This window comes from Haemaphysalis longicornis, unplaced genomic scaffold (assembly GCF_048455015.1).
Source record: "Haemaphysalis longicornis isolate Haplotype H1 unplaced genomic scaffold, Haemaphysalis longicornis Haplotype H1 scaffold_9, whole genome shotgun sequence".
Lineage (NCBI taxonomy): Eukaryota > Metazoa > Arthropoda > Arachnida > Ixodida > Ixodidae > Haemaphysalis > Haemaphysalis longicornis.
In genome coordinates, this window is record NW_027526460.1 from 167,913,030 (window position 1) to 167,926,526 (window position 13,497).

Below are 13,497 nucleotides of genomic sequence, written 5' to 3' on the forward strand. Positions count from 1 at the left end.
GCCTCATTAACGAAAAAAATTACTCTCCGCTTCTTCACAGTACTGCAAACATTATGCACTAGGTTTTCTTCGAGTTACGCCTTTACTCTTTTTTTAAATCTTGGTGCGTGATAGCTGGGACACCCTGTATAGGTGGAGGAGTGTTAGAAGAGTGTCTGAGTGTAGGTCCTGTATCATTGTATATGTGATGTTGTCTGGGCCTGGAGCTGAGGGTTTACAGGTGCTCAGAGCGGCCCTCAGCTCATGAAGTGAAAACTCCGAGTTATAAGAGGAGGTTGACTTATCATTATCAAGTAAAGACTTCTTTTCAGCCAATTGTTTGTGTTTCATGAAAGTGCTAGTGTAGTGTGCTGAACTGGACACGTGTTGGACGTGTTGTGCGAGTGTGTTAGCCTGGTCTTCCAGTGTGTCCCCTGTTGTACTAACCAGGGGCAGGCTGTGTGTCTGTTGTCCTTTTAGTTTGCGTATTCGTGTCCAGACTTTGCGAGAGTCAGTGTAACAGTTTATGGATGCTACGAATAAGCGCCAACTCTCTCGTTTTGCCTCACGGCGCACACGTTTTCCCATCGCCTTAGCCCTTTTGAACAATATAAGGTTTCCCGACGTGGGGTACCGGCGCAGGATACCCCACGCCTTGTTCTGTGCCTCTCGCGCCTGCCTGCAGTCCTCATTCCACCACGGCCTCCTCTGGTTGCGCGGGGCACCAGAGGCGTGGGGAATAGACTTTTCGGCGGCGTCGAGGATGTGTGCCGTGAGGAGTTGGGCGGCTTCATGTACGTGTAGGTGTGTTATAGATGTGTAGTGTAGTTTGGAGATTTCTGTAAATGTATTCCAGTTTGCTTTTGCTTCACTGAACCTATTATGGGAAGGTGAACAGGTAGGGCCTTTGTCAATGTATGTTAATGAAGTAGGGAAGTGGTCACTACCGTATGGATTCGTGTCCACGTCCCATTCAAGAGACGGAAGAAGTACTGCCGATCCTATAGTCAGGTCAAGGTGTGAGTATGTGTGGTGTCCTACACCTGTTGGCTGTTTCTTGTTGAAAAGGCATGCTCCCGACGATGTTAAGAATTTCTCAATGAGGCGACCCCGGGCATCGGTGCGGGAAGAGCCCCAAAGAGAATTATGTGCATTCAGGTCGCCTATCAAGATGTAAGGTTCAGGCAACTGATCTACCAGCCCTTCGAAATCCGAGCTCGATAGCTGGAAGTCAGGCGGTATGTAAAGAGAGCACACTGTTATTAATCTATTAAATATTGTTGAACGGATCGCAACAGCTTCAAGGACAGTGTTTAAGGAGATGGTATTACATGCAATGCATTTTCGGGCAACAATAGCCACACCTCCCGAGGAGTGTGTGCATCCATCTCTGTCTTTTCTAAATACCATATAATTATTCAGGAAGTTTGTGTTTTTGCTGCTCAGATGAGTTTCCTGCAGGCACATTATACTTGGCTGCTTGGTGTGCAGTATCTGATATATATCGTCAAGATTGTTGATGAGGCCTCTACAGTTCCATTGTATAATATTTTCCCTTCTCATTATTTGCAAAAGCGACTGGAAATGTGTGAGAATGAGTGTTTACGTATTGTCTTTCGGGGCTGTGACTCTTGGTTTTTTGGGCTTATCGGATGGTTTGGACGATGGTACCCGTTCCTTCCGCTGCACTGCAGACAGATAGGGTCCAACGTCCATGTCTTCGTCCGACGTCCTCGGAGTGCCCAACGGATTGGGCTCCTTGGACGTGGCACCCTTGTGGGTGCTCTTTTCTGTAACCGCCGCCACCGATGGCATCGGCACTGCCAGAAGTACCACAGCGGTGCGGCAGGGGCGGGAGCTGCTGCGCGATCCCCCATCTCCATCTCCATATCCGTACCCTCACTTGAGCTTTGGACAGGTGGAGAAGAAATGGCGGATGCAGCAGCGCCCCCAACTGACTCAGTTGCCACCACAGCGGCTGGTGACTGAACAAGCGGTGTGGTGACGGGTTGGGCTGTCGGAGACAACCCAGTGGGGGGCTGGGGTGGGACCAGATCAGACTCACTGAACTGGGTCGCCACCGAGACCAGACGCCGCTCTGCCCCCCGGCGAGCTGCGTCGGCGTACCTTGGAGAAGCAAAGCAGGCAAACCTTTTGCGTGCTTCCGGGTACGAGATGTTTTCGGTTACCTTCAAATTAATGATGCGTTTCTCGAGTTTGAACCTTTCACAGGTACGCGAGTACACTGCATGGGGTCCTTCACAATTCTGGCATTTCATGCTACTGGCTTTACAATTGTCTGTAGGGTGGTCGTGATCAGAACATTTGGCACACGTCAGTTTCCCCCGACACTGTAAAGTGCCGTGCCCATAGCGCTGGCACTTGTAGCACCGACGCGGATTGGGAACATAGGGACGGACTCCACAACGGATGAAGCCGGCATTTACATATTGAGGGAGGTTGCAACGGTCGAAAGTGAGAATTACATGCTTTGTTTTTATTTCCTGGTTGTCTCTACGGATGGTGATTCGTCTGACTGCAGTAACGCCTTGCTCACGCAGGCCCTCCAGCAAGTCGGAGTCTTTTTCGTCCTTTAGGTCAAATTGAGAAATTACACCTTGGAATGTGTTTAGACTGCGGTGAGGAGTTACCTTAATTTGCAAGTCACCGATCATGCTCTGTTCGAGGAGAATTTTAGACTGTTGTTGATTCTGTATTTCCACAAGGATTTCACCACTGGTTAGCTTTTTTGCTTTGTAGTTCTTGCCCAGAATGTTTTCAAGAAACTTAGCAATGAGGAAGACTGACTTCGATGTAAGAGGTTCAGATTTTTCTGCAGATTCCATGATCAAAAACCGGGGAAAATTGTCAGGTCTGGAGAATTCTATGGTAGGTAGCGGTGGGAAATTCACTTCGGTGCGGCCCCTTTTCGGGGGCCGATCACGTTTGGGGGGGAGTTTAGAAAATGCCATATAGCATAGTATAAAAGCAGGGAGACGGGGGTACTTTCTCCTTTGACCTTACCCTGGTAGTCAAAGAGGTCCCGGAGCTCCCTGCCTGGTAGACAGGCAGGGAGCCCATCGGCCGGAGCTTGACCAAGGCTCCGACGGCCACCGTTCATGACTTCTTCTAACCCTTCACCTTTCAACTTCTAGCCACGGTAGGTGACAGCTTAAGTATGGGGGGCTCGGGGTACGCGGTGTCGCCACTCACCGTCACCAAGATTACTCAAGGTGCCCCGTGCGGGAACTTTCTTTTCGTGCGCTACTTCATGCGACGTGGATTTTTTTCTCTCTCTTGCTTTGGGCGGCGGCCGATGGTTTCGCTCCGTGCGCGAGGCTGGGGCTGAGGCGCTGGGGAGCTGACGCACATTTAGTAGAAATTAAAGGCCCAACCATATGCAGCGTACTTTCGGCGTTTTCTCGCGTGGCGACGCGAGCTGACGCGCGAGCAACGCTGATGTCTACGCTCGCCACATATCCGTCGACGCAGCGCGAGAAAGCAGCGGAAAGCTGGCAGCGGCGGTCGGGTTTCACGTCCTTCTCGTGCTTTAGGGTCATTCCTTTCAGCAGAAAGGATCATTTTCTTTTTAACTTGCGGTTATCGGCTGCCTTGAGACAAATTCCAAGCTATTTCTGTTCGAAAGCGCTCATTGATTTGTGGCTTGTTTGGTTTTCATCGGGGAGATCGGGTATTTGCGATAGCTTTTTTTGAGTTAAATAAGGGAGCTCTGGCTACGTCGCTTGTAGTATTAGCATGATGGGGCTTGGCTGGAAGATAGGTGCGTGACGACCAAGCCTTATCAACGCCAGATGCTAGCGGCGCATGCCATTCCATTCGTTGCTACATAGGGAAGACCGAGGTTTTGCGATAGCTTATCTTGACTCAAATAAGGGGGCTGTGGTTGCATCGCTTGTAGTAATAGCATAACTGCCCTCGGATCCAAGATGAGTGCGTAAGAAACAAGTGTTATCAGGGCTCAAATCTCTCAAACATGACCAAAGCAAATCAGTCGACAATATTCGTTGGCAGCCTCTGTTAGGGTACCAAATTCTTGGGACCCGCGTCTTTTCCTGGCGTGGTCGAGCGGTTGCGCGCTTGTGTGCTGGCGTTTTGTTTTGAAAGTACATGGTTCGAATCTTGGCGAAACCTCGTTTTTTTTTTGCAATGAGGGTTTTACCGGCTTTTCTTTTCTTTTTCAAGCTAAACAAAGGGGTACCCTCAGTGTCAAGGCAGCCACGAAATTTGCTTTTCTCACACTTTGAATACCCATGAAGCTGCAGTCGGTGCATAAATAACATCAGGGTTAAATCAAGTAGCAAGTAAAGTTGTGCAAAGTGCTTATTCGTTTACATTGTATCTTACATTGTTCAGATTTGACGGTAATGACACAATTATAAAAACGGATCAACACGCTCGCTGATGTTAACAGCAGATGAGCGACCGACGTACGCGTGTGCTTTCGACCGATTGGGAGCAAATGTTCTGCACTTCCGTACGGAATTCAAAAGACCACCCAAGATCAAAAACACATTTTCGTCTTCACTGTAATGATCGAGAGTGTTCGCTTTCAGGAACGTAAATAATGACCACATGTACGTGAAAAAGCGTCCGCGTGCGCGCGCACTTAGAGCAACGCGCCCAGCGCTACCTTAACTATGAACAGGATGGAAGACGAGCGTCTGCAGGCTCGCAAGAGAGTGCGGAGAGTGAGAAGCGAGAACAGGTATGCAAAGGTATACTTCGTGCTTGAAGCTTCCCAGCGCGTACGTCATGCTCGCGCACGGAGCGATACCATCGACCGCCGCGAAGTAGCGCGAACACAAAAGACCAAAACAAATTTTAAATTAAAGCTTCTTACCTCTACCCCCCAAGGGTTCTTTCGCGACCGTTCCAGCGAACAAATAAAAGAATTTACTGCACCACCAGGAATCGAACCTGGAACTAACAGAGTAACAAAGCAAGAGCCCGTTATCTTACCGATCAAGCTACGAGCCCTTTTTTTTCTTTCTTTATTGCCGGTCTTCGACAGTGCAACACAACATAAAGGTACTACAGAAAACACACAATCTACAAAAAGGCCGCCATGCCATGGTGGACTGGCGTTGTCATTTAAAATTCCCTAAGCATGGCGACGGGTTCCACCCTTGGCAGCCACTCAGGAACAGAAAACTTTGCTCTCTGAATTTCAATGAACTTGGAAACAGTTTCGCGGAAATATTGTCGCGTCGGCCGCGCGTCTCCATCACAGTTGAGCCATGCCATGCGCGACCGCCAAATACTGTGCAGGCCCAACAACATGACGAGATCGTACGGCACCCCATCCTCCCTCTCGATACATAAAAACCGTATTCCATGGGGGTTCAGTCGAAAGCCCTTTCGCAGTGTCCTTTGGAGGACATCCCATAGAAACACCGCTGCCCAACGATGGAGAAAGACATGCTCCACCGTTTCCGGTTGTTTGCAAATAGAGCAGTCAGTTCCCCATGGCATAGAAATCCCCTTACCCTCCATCCATGTTGCAACTGAAAGCGTACCCGTGTGTAGTTTAAAGAAAAAAGACTTCGCTCCTGGTGATACTTCCATTCGCTTAACCCTTTTTAGAACATCTTGTCCTGGGCCTGCACAGTATAAAACTCTATACATTGGTACAGGTATGACCACATCGCATACATCCTTATATTATTTTTTCCGCGTGACATTATCCAAATAGTGCATCGAAAATCGAGCAAACAGAAAACGGGATGACACAACAATCTCTTTAAAGTATCCATGATTGATTGATTGAAGGGTTTAACGCGCCGACGCAACGCAGGCGATGAGGCGCGCCGTAGTGGAGGGCTCCGGATTAATTTTGACCACCTGGGGATCTTTAACGTGCGCCGAAATCTCGTACACACGGGCGTTTTTGCTTTTCGCCTCCATCAGAAATGCGGCCGCCGCGGCCGGGAATCGAACCCGCGACCTCGTGCTCAGCAGCGCAACGCCTTAGCCACTGAGCCACCGCGGAGGGTAAAGTATCCATGATACCCCCTGTCATACTACTACTCGTAGAAACTACGAATTCGGGCAAAGCCCGCATTAGCCGCACTTGAAGTACTGTGCGCAGAAAAGGGTCTTGAACGTCCAGCAAAAACAGAAATCGATTCACAAGCTGTCTTACAAAAAGGTGCGTCAGCCCTAAGCCACCATCGCGGGTTCGTCGAAAATGATTCATTCGACTGGTCCTCTCCAAAGTAGAAGCCCACACAAATACAGCGAACACGCGGTGAAGTCGTTGTATATTCACCCGAGAACAATGCAGCGCTTGCATAACATACCATAATTTGCTAGCCAGAAAAATGTTGCACACAGTTGCCCTAGCAAACATACACAAACCATTGGCTCTCCATTTATTCGCTTTCTCACGCAGCTCCTGAACTTGCGCACGCCAGTAGGGCTCGCTGTCTCTGTAAAACTCCAGTGGAATACCCAAGTATTTCACTGGATGGGTGACCCAAGTGACATTGGCGAAAATGTCTGGGGTTGTCAGCCAATCACCATGCCAGAATCCGACACACTTTCCCCAGTTCACAAAGCTACCTGTTGCAACACCGAACCGTTTCACGATTTCTACGACAAGAGTGACACTTTCCTTGTCTGAACAGAAAACTGCAACATCATCAGCATAAGCGAGAAGCTTTACTTCAGAAGAGTGTACACGAAATCCTCGAACCTGGTTGTTTTGTATGATGGTTAAACACAACGTTTCTATGTAAATACAAAAAAAATTCACAGCATATCCACGGGGTGAATGATGATGAGTGGGCGAAGCTCCTGAGGGGAAATCATCGGTAAAACCGTGACTCTTCTGTGAAAGTTCGCCCACTACATCTGTGTCCGAACGTAACGTCTAGAAAGTCTCGCTTAAATCGCGCGTCGGCACCTTGGGGCTGAGCTCGCCTGATGCGTTTTGCAGACGCCTCACGAGCTCTCACTGCATCGGGGTCTGCCTGCCGATACGCGCGCTTTCTCGCCGCTTCCCGTTCTCTGACGTTTTGGAGATCCTCTTCGCGCCGCAGCCGTGCCGCTTCGCGTACGGCAGGGTCCTCGCGCCGTTGCCGTGACGCTTGGGCCTCTCGTTCTCGAACGCTGGGATCTTGGCGGCGTCGTCGCGCAGCCAGACGACACGCTTCGGCCTCCCGCTCTCGTACGGCAGGATCTTGGCGGCGGCGTCGCGCAGCTTCACGGAGCGCTTGTGCCTCGCGCGCTCGCACATCTGCAGCCTTATCCATCGGGCGACTCCGAGCGCGCGCCAACAGCGAACGGATTTTATTACAACGCTCCCCGCCATCTAGTAAACAATCCAAGAACTAAACTAGAGGTAGCCACGCCATCTAGTAAACAATCCAAGCGCATCTTTTCATCATATACAAGTACCGCCATCTAGTAAACAATCCAAGAACTAAACTAGAGGTAGCCACGCCATCTAGTAAACAATCCAAGAACTAAACTAGAGGTGGCTAGGTGGCTACATACATACGTCGAGGATGGACAGACCCACGCCCTAAGGAGCTTCGGCCCTAAAAGCAGAGGGCTGAGGGGGCAACCCTGACGCACCGAACGTTGCAGGCTAATGGACGCTCCCAGTGAATTATTTACAATCAACCGCGTGGTGCACCGTCGATACGCCAGGCCAACACCCTCACTAATGACAGATCGCACATTTACATGGTCAAGAACAGAAATCAGAATATCATGGGACACGCAATCAAACGCCTTTTCAAGGTCAAGCTGGAGAAGCGCGACGGCGCCTCCAGCGGCGTCGCAGCACTCAAGCACACATCTCGCCGTGTGTATATTCGTTGTGATTGTGCGACCTTTGATGCCGCACGTCTGGTGTGGCCCTACAAGAAGTGTGATCACAGTTTGTAACCTCTGCGCTAGGACCTTAATCAATATTTTGTAATCAACGTTCGACAAAGCGATTGGCCGGTACGCCGTTACGAACTTTAGTTTTTCAGTTTGTTCTGTTTTCGGTATCAGAACCGTGTGGGAAGACGAAAACGACGGTGGAAGGTATTTCAGACGAAATGCTTCTAAAAACATCACCGTTAAAACCGGTGATACGTCCTCTTTGAAGTACTTATAAAAGGCCGCGCTTAAGCCGTCCGGACCGGGCGACTTCCCTGGGTTTAAATTATCATTTGCTGACTTGATTTCTGCGACAGATATGGGCTGTTCTAAGTTATCTTTAATTTCATCCTCAAGGCTAGGCATACGGCTGAGGTACTCTTTTATAAAGCCTTCCACATTATGCGGTCGGTACGCAAACAAAGACTGATAATATTCAAAGAAAAACTGGTGGATGTCGTCTATATCGGTTGACGAGCGTCCATTCCATTCGATTTTGTCGATCGTATTTCGTCGAGCACGTGCCTTTTCGATTCCAAGCGCCCGTTTGGTTGACGTCTCTCCCACTGCTAATCGCTCGGCTCTCGCTCGAACGAGTGCCCCGCGGTAGCGTTCTTCGTCTAGTATCTCTAGTTGCTGTTTGAGTTTGCGTATGTCCTCTGTAAACAACCCAGGCGTTTTTCCTTCTTCCAAAGCTATTTTCTTTAAATTGTCGCGTAATGTCCATTCCTTTATTTTTTCTTCGTGCCTTATGCAGGTGGATCTTTCTATGGCTACAATTTTTTATGGCTTGATCTACGAGCCCACGCGGAAGCGGGGAAGAAAAGTGGTGCACTCATCAAGCACATCTACGGGTTTAAACCCTGCATTCACGCTGAATGCCACGCCATAGGGATTAAACGAAGCTCACACCAACCCATGGCATCTCACTTACGCCAATGTGCTAAAGCCTGTGGCTTCCAGTGTTCACGTAAAAACTGTGAGATCCTTGTCGTCCGCTCTCACGCCAAACGACACCTGAAGGAACACATTCAAATCCTCCTTGATGGCCAGGCCATCACTCTAATCCCCAGTATCAAGATCCTGGGCCTACATCTTCAGGCCAACACCAAGAGTGACGTATCCTTGCAGCGCCTCAAACACAGTATCAATAAAATCATACACATGATCCGGCGAGTTGCCACCAAAAAGCGAGGCCTCAAGAAATCCGATACCTTTCGATTAATTCAAGCTTTTCTGCTCTAGAGAATCACTTACGTCAACCCCGTCTGCTTCTCCGCAAGGACGACATAAAGATGCTTTATATAATTATTAGAAAGGCGGTTAAGCATGCCCTTGGTCTTTCCATGAGTGCATCCACAGTGAGGCTGCTTAGCATGGGGCTCTACAACACCGTGGAAGAGCGTTTAGAGGGCCATCTTTCTATGCAGAAGCACCGAATGAGCAGAACTGCGGCGGGTCGCAGCATCCTTCTCCCGATTAGCTGGGCACCACAGAATGCCAATCCGCTTGATATACTCTTGGACTTCTGGCGACAAGAAATAAAGATGCTCCCCATACTTTGAAATATAAACCCCTCACACGACGAGGGTCGCCGACAAGCACGGGCTCAAGCGCTGAACACCAGCCTCATTAGCATCAGGAGGCGTCTACACAGACGCCTCCCAACATTGAGGGCAGCAGTACGCCATCATTGTGGCTACCTCCAGAACCAACCGTCTTGCGTGTGCCTCACTAGAGACCGAAGAAATGACGGCAGCAGAAAAGGCAGCCATCGCCTTGGCTCTCACTCTAACAGGGGTTCGTAAGGTAGTCACCGATTCCTAACGAGCCTACCAGAATAACCAGTCAGGTTTGGTGTCCCGACCTGCACTGCGCGTACTAAACACCACTCACGAAATGGTTCCATTCAGCTAATCTGGACACCAGCTCACGCTTCAATGGAGGGCAAAAAATACGCCCACCAAGCCTGCACTTTCATCCCAGTGCTATGGAGCTGCACGGGACAGTCACCCGCTTGTCTCGTTCAGGCACGTAACTCAGCATTATCGCCTTCTGATACAGACCCTATCTTCGCTTTACCCTCACCTTTCCATAGAACATCAAACTAGCCTACGGCCCATACAATCCGGCTCCTTCCCACACCCTACGCGTCTTCACCTAATGCACCCGAATCGCTACGACGCTGAATGTAAATTTTGCTCAGAAGTAGGAACGCTCTGCCACATAATCGGGGTGTGCGACTTTAGCCCTGAGCACCCTCCTCTCTTTCCGTCAACTACCGCACAAGAGGAATGTGAGATGCTGCGGTCCAGCCCCTTTCTGCCTACCCAGTTTCAGCTGGTGGGCAGAGCACAGCCGGCGCGGACAGAATATGCGCTACAGTGAAGAAGGAATCAGTCCCCCTGGGTGGCGCTCTGCGCCGTTCAGAAATCTGAGTAGAAGTATTTTCTCATGCTGTCCCTCTTTCTCTTGCTCCTCCTCCGACTCTGCAGCCGATCTCATAGCCTCCGTCTGCGACGGCAGAGACGGAGAAGTCAGGTCGTCTAACCGGGTTTGAGATTTATTTTATAAAAAAAGTGTTTCCACTAATTTGCTACACCAATAGAACTCAATTTACCACTGTTAATGCATCGTGCGTAAATTTAACCTTACCAAGAATATCTCTTTGAAGTAATAGAGGGTGTGGTTAAGTGCATTCCACTTCTGTCTGGCTTCACTATTTGTAGAGTGAATTTAAGTGACGTCGCATGGGTATTCATTGTATGTGTCGTTTACAGCTTTTCTTTCCAACCACATTCACAGTGGGGATTAGCGCTAATTTTTTTGTCTTTACTTTAAAGAGAGTGCTTTCCGGAACGCATAGGAACGAAAAGGTTAAAGTCCTAACAACATGGACGCAAAATCACGCATCGCGCGAGCGTCGTTCGGCGGCAACGCGCAGACACGGGCCCTTTCAATCGCGATTGAAGTGAATCACGATCGAGTTTTCGAACGCGCTCGACGCACTCCCGCTGCTACACGGCACGTTTCAATCGCGATCGAGAAGTTGCACCGGTTGCATTTGTGTACGCCAGATGGCGCCAGATGGCCCGCTTTCCGCTGCTTTCTCGCGCTGCGTCGACGCCGATATCTGGCGAGCGTAGACCATCGCCTCCTGTATTTTTATACAGGAAGCGATGCGTAGACATTCGGTGGTGCTCGCGCGTCAGCTCGCGTTGCCACGCGAGAAAACGCTGAAAGTACGCTGCATGTGGTTGGGCCTTTAACTTCTACTAAATGTGCGTCAGCTGCCCAGCGCCGCAGCCCCAGCTTCGCGCACGGAGCGAAGCCATCGGCCACCGACCAAAACGAGAAAAAAAAATCCATGTCGCATGAAGTCGCGCTCGAAGAGAAAGTGACGTCACGCTGTGGCGTCGCTGTTTGAAGGGGTGTGGTCGGCCTGGGCCCCTACGGGATATGGTTTGGGAATACGCGTACGGGGGACGCGCAGCGTAACCTGCGGAGAAGCTTTAAGTCAACGACCATGGAGTGAAATGGACGCCGACTTGCGAATGTCGCACTCGTGGCACGGACCGCTGCTCCTTCGCTGCAGCGGACCGTGTGTTCACCAAACGATTCGCTGACAACCCGTTTGGTTTCGTTCGCACGGGCGGTTTGCGAGCGCCTGTGGTTTCAGTAGGATTTACGCAATGGTCCGGCGCGTGAAATCCAGTGCGTATAACGGTGCCATGCCGACGAAATATAAACAGCGATGAGCAAGTTCATATCTTTGCACAATAAACATTCAACTGGTCCTGTGAAGGCACATTTCACTTTCGTATTTGACTGGTTCCTATGGGAGTGGGATCAACCACATTTTTATCTTTCATTGGGCGAAGGCGCTGGTTGAAGCCGTTGCGAACTGGCAGCGTGTGAACGTACGGCGCGGAAACAGACCCGCGCTTGCGTACAATCGATTTTGTTTTGATGAATCGCTTTCCTGTCGCCTTCGCGAAACCTTTTCTCTTTATTAAAGTACCGTTTGGCTGTTTGTATCGCATTGCAAAAGAACAGCGGCCACTCTTTCCTTCTTCCGTTCGTACACTGCCAAACGAGATGCTACGGGGCGTCGCCTGCTCGCGGAATTTAGAAGTTATGTCTTCGATGTCCGCAGTGTGGCGCGGAACACAACTAATCGGTAGCGCAGCCGTACCAGCGCACGAGGCCTATATCACTAGTAGGGTGCCTTGAATACAAACATGCCATTCGCAGCAGGAGCAGAAGTAACTTATCAGTACAAAAACAGCAAATAGCATGAAAACTGGTATCGCTGCCCCATACATTTTCCCGCAATACATTTCGTGACACCAAAAGTATTGCACGGAGAAGCACAGGATGAACCACTAACACGGATGCAGGCACATGTAAACGTAGAATAAATGCACGTGGGAACTTTTACTTGTGCACTTTTTTTAAGGGATGGCAACCTCAGCTTCCACAGTGCATGGACGTGGTTGGCGTTGCTCACTCCAAGCGGTCAGCGTTGTTTCAGTTTTGTTGAAAAGCGCACTCAAAAAATGCATGCATGCGGGTCAACACGAGAGCCTACTGCAGCTACTTACCGCTGGTGCATACACACAATAGAAAGTCGCACAATATTGGCCTCGAGGACATACCGTGGCGCCACCTACGAGTGACGTCATTTAATTTAGGACGCCGGGTTATGTTGTCGTCTGCTAGAACACATTTACTGTGCTTATGCGACCGCACGTTTTTTGTTGTGGCCACCGTGTGCTCCCTCCTCGCGGTTTTGACACAAATTACAGAAAAAAAGTTGTCTACAGGACGAAAAACTGCGCAAGAAATCAGCGACTCGCTTGTTCTCGGTGACACCGCCGCGGCTAGGTAGTTGCTACCATCGCCACCGACAGCTCGTACGCAGCCAGCTAACGCCAAGAACGATCCCATTGGTGCCGATAAAAGTACGCTGTTAATTTATTATGAAATAATTGTGATGTGACATGTACGAGACGTTGTGTGCAAAGAAAATAGACCTTGCAGCAGCGAACGGAAACGTGCCGCTCAGTTGTGAGCTCACCACGCGTAGCTGTGCGCTTTGCTTGGTAAATGAATGTGAGAACGGTGAGCAGATTGCTTCGCCGCACATGTTTAAAAGTGCTGGTACGATCTGCAGTTTGGCTTACGCAGTGCCTATTTCCCCTCCAATGTTTTTTTTTATATTGATGCCCTGATTTGATTAACGATCGATAGTATTCTGTTCTCCTGATGTGTTTACTTTTCGCGACAACTTGTCCGCAATGTATGAATGGTATTAACGCGAGTTTTCAACGCCTTCGAGCGGGTTTAGACGTTTCTATGTTAATTTATAATTACGGCCTCGCAGTGAAAATTTATAATTGCAACAAGGGCTTTTGTCTGTATACAATGAGCCTGCGCCTTTCTCTAGCATCAAGTTCGGGAACTCACGACTGCTCACAGAAGGCGCGGCTGTGTACGAGTCTAACAACGTCGTGGGGTAATGGGGAGTTTTAGAACAGGGGGAACCAAGCGTTGGGGGGGAGCGGGGCAATAAGTTCGGGGAGCCCCAAGCAACACGCTTGCGCGCGGCGAGTTTTAGAAGAG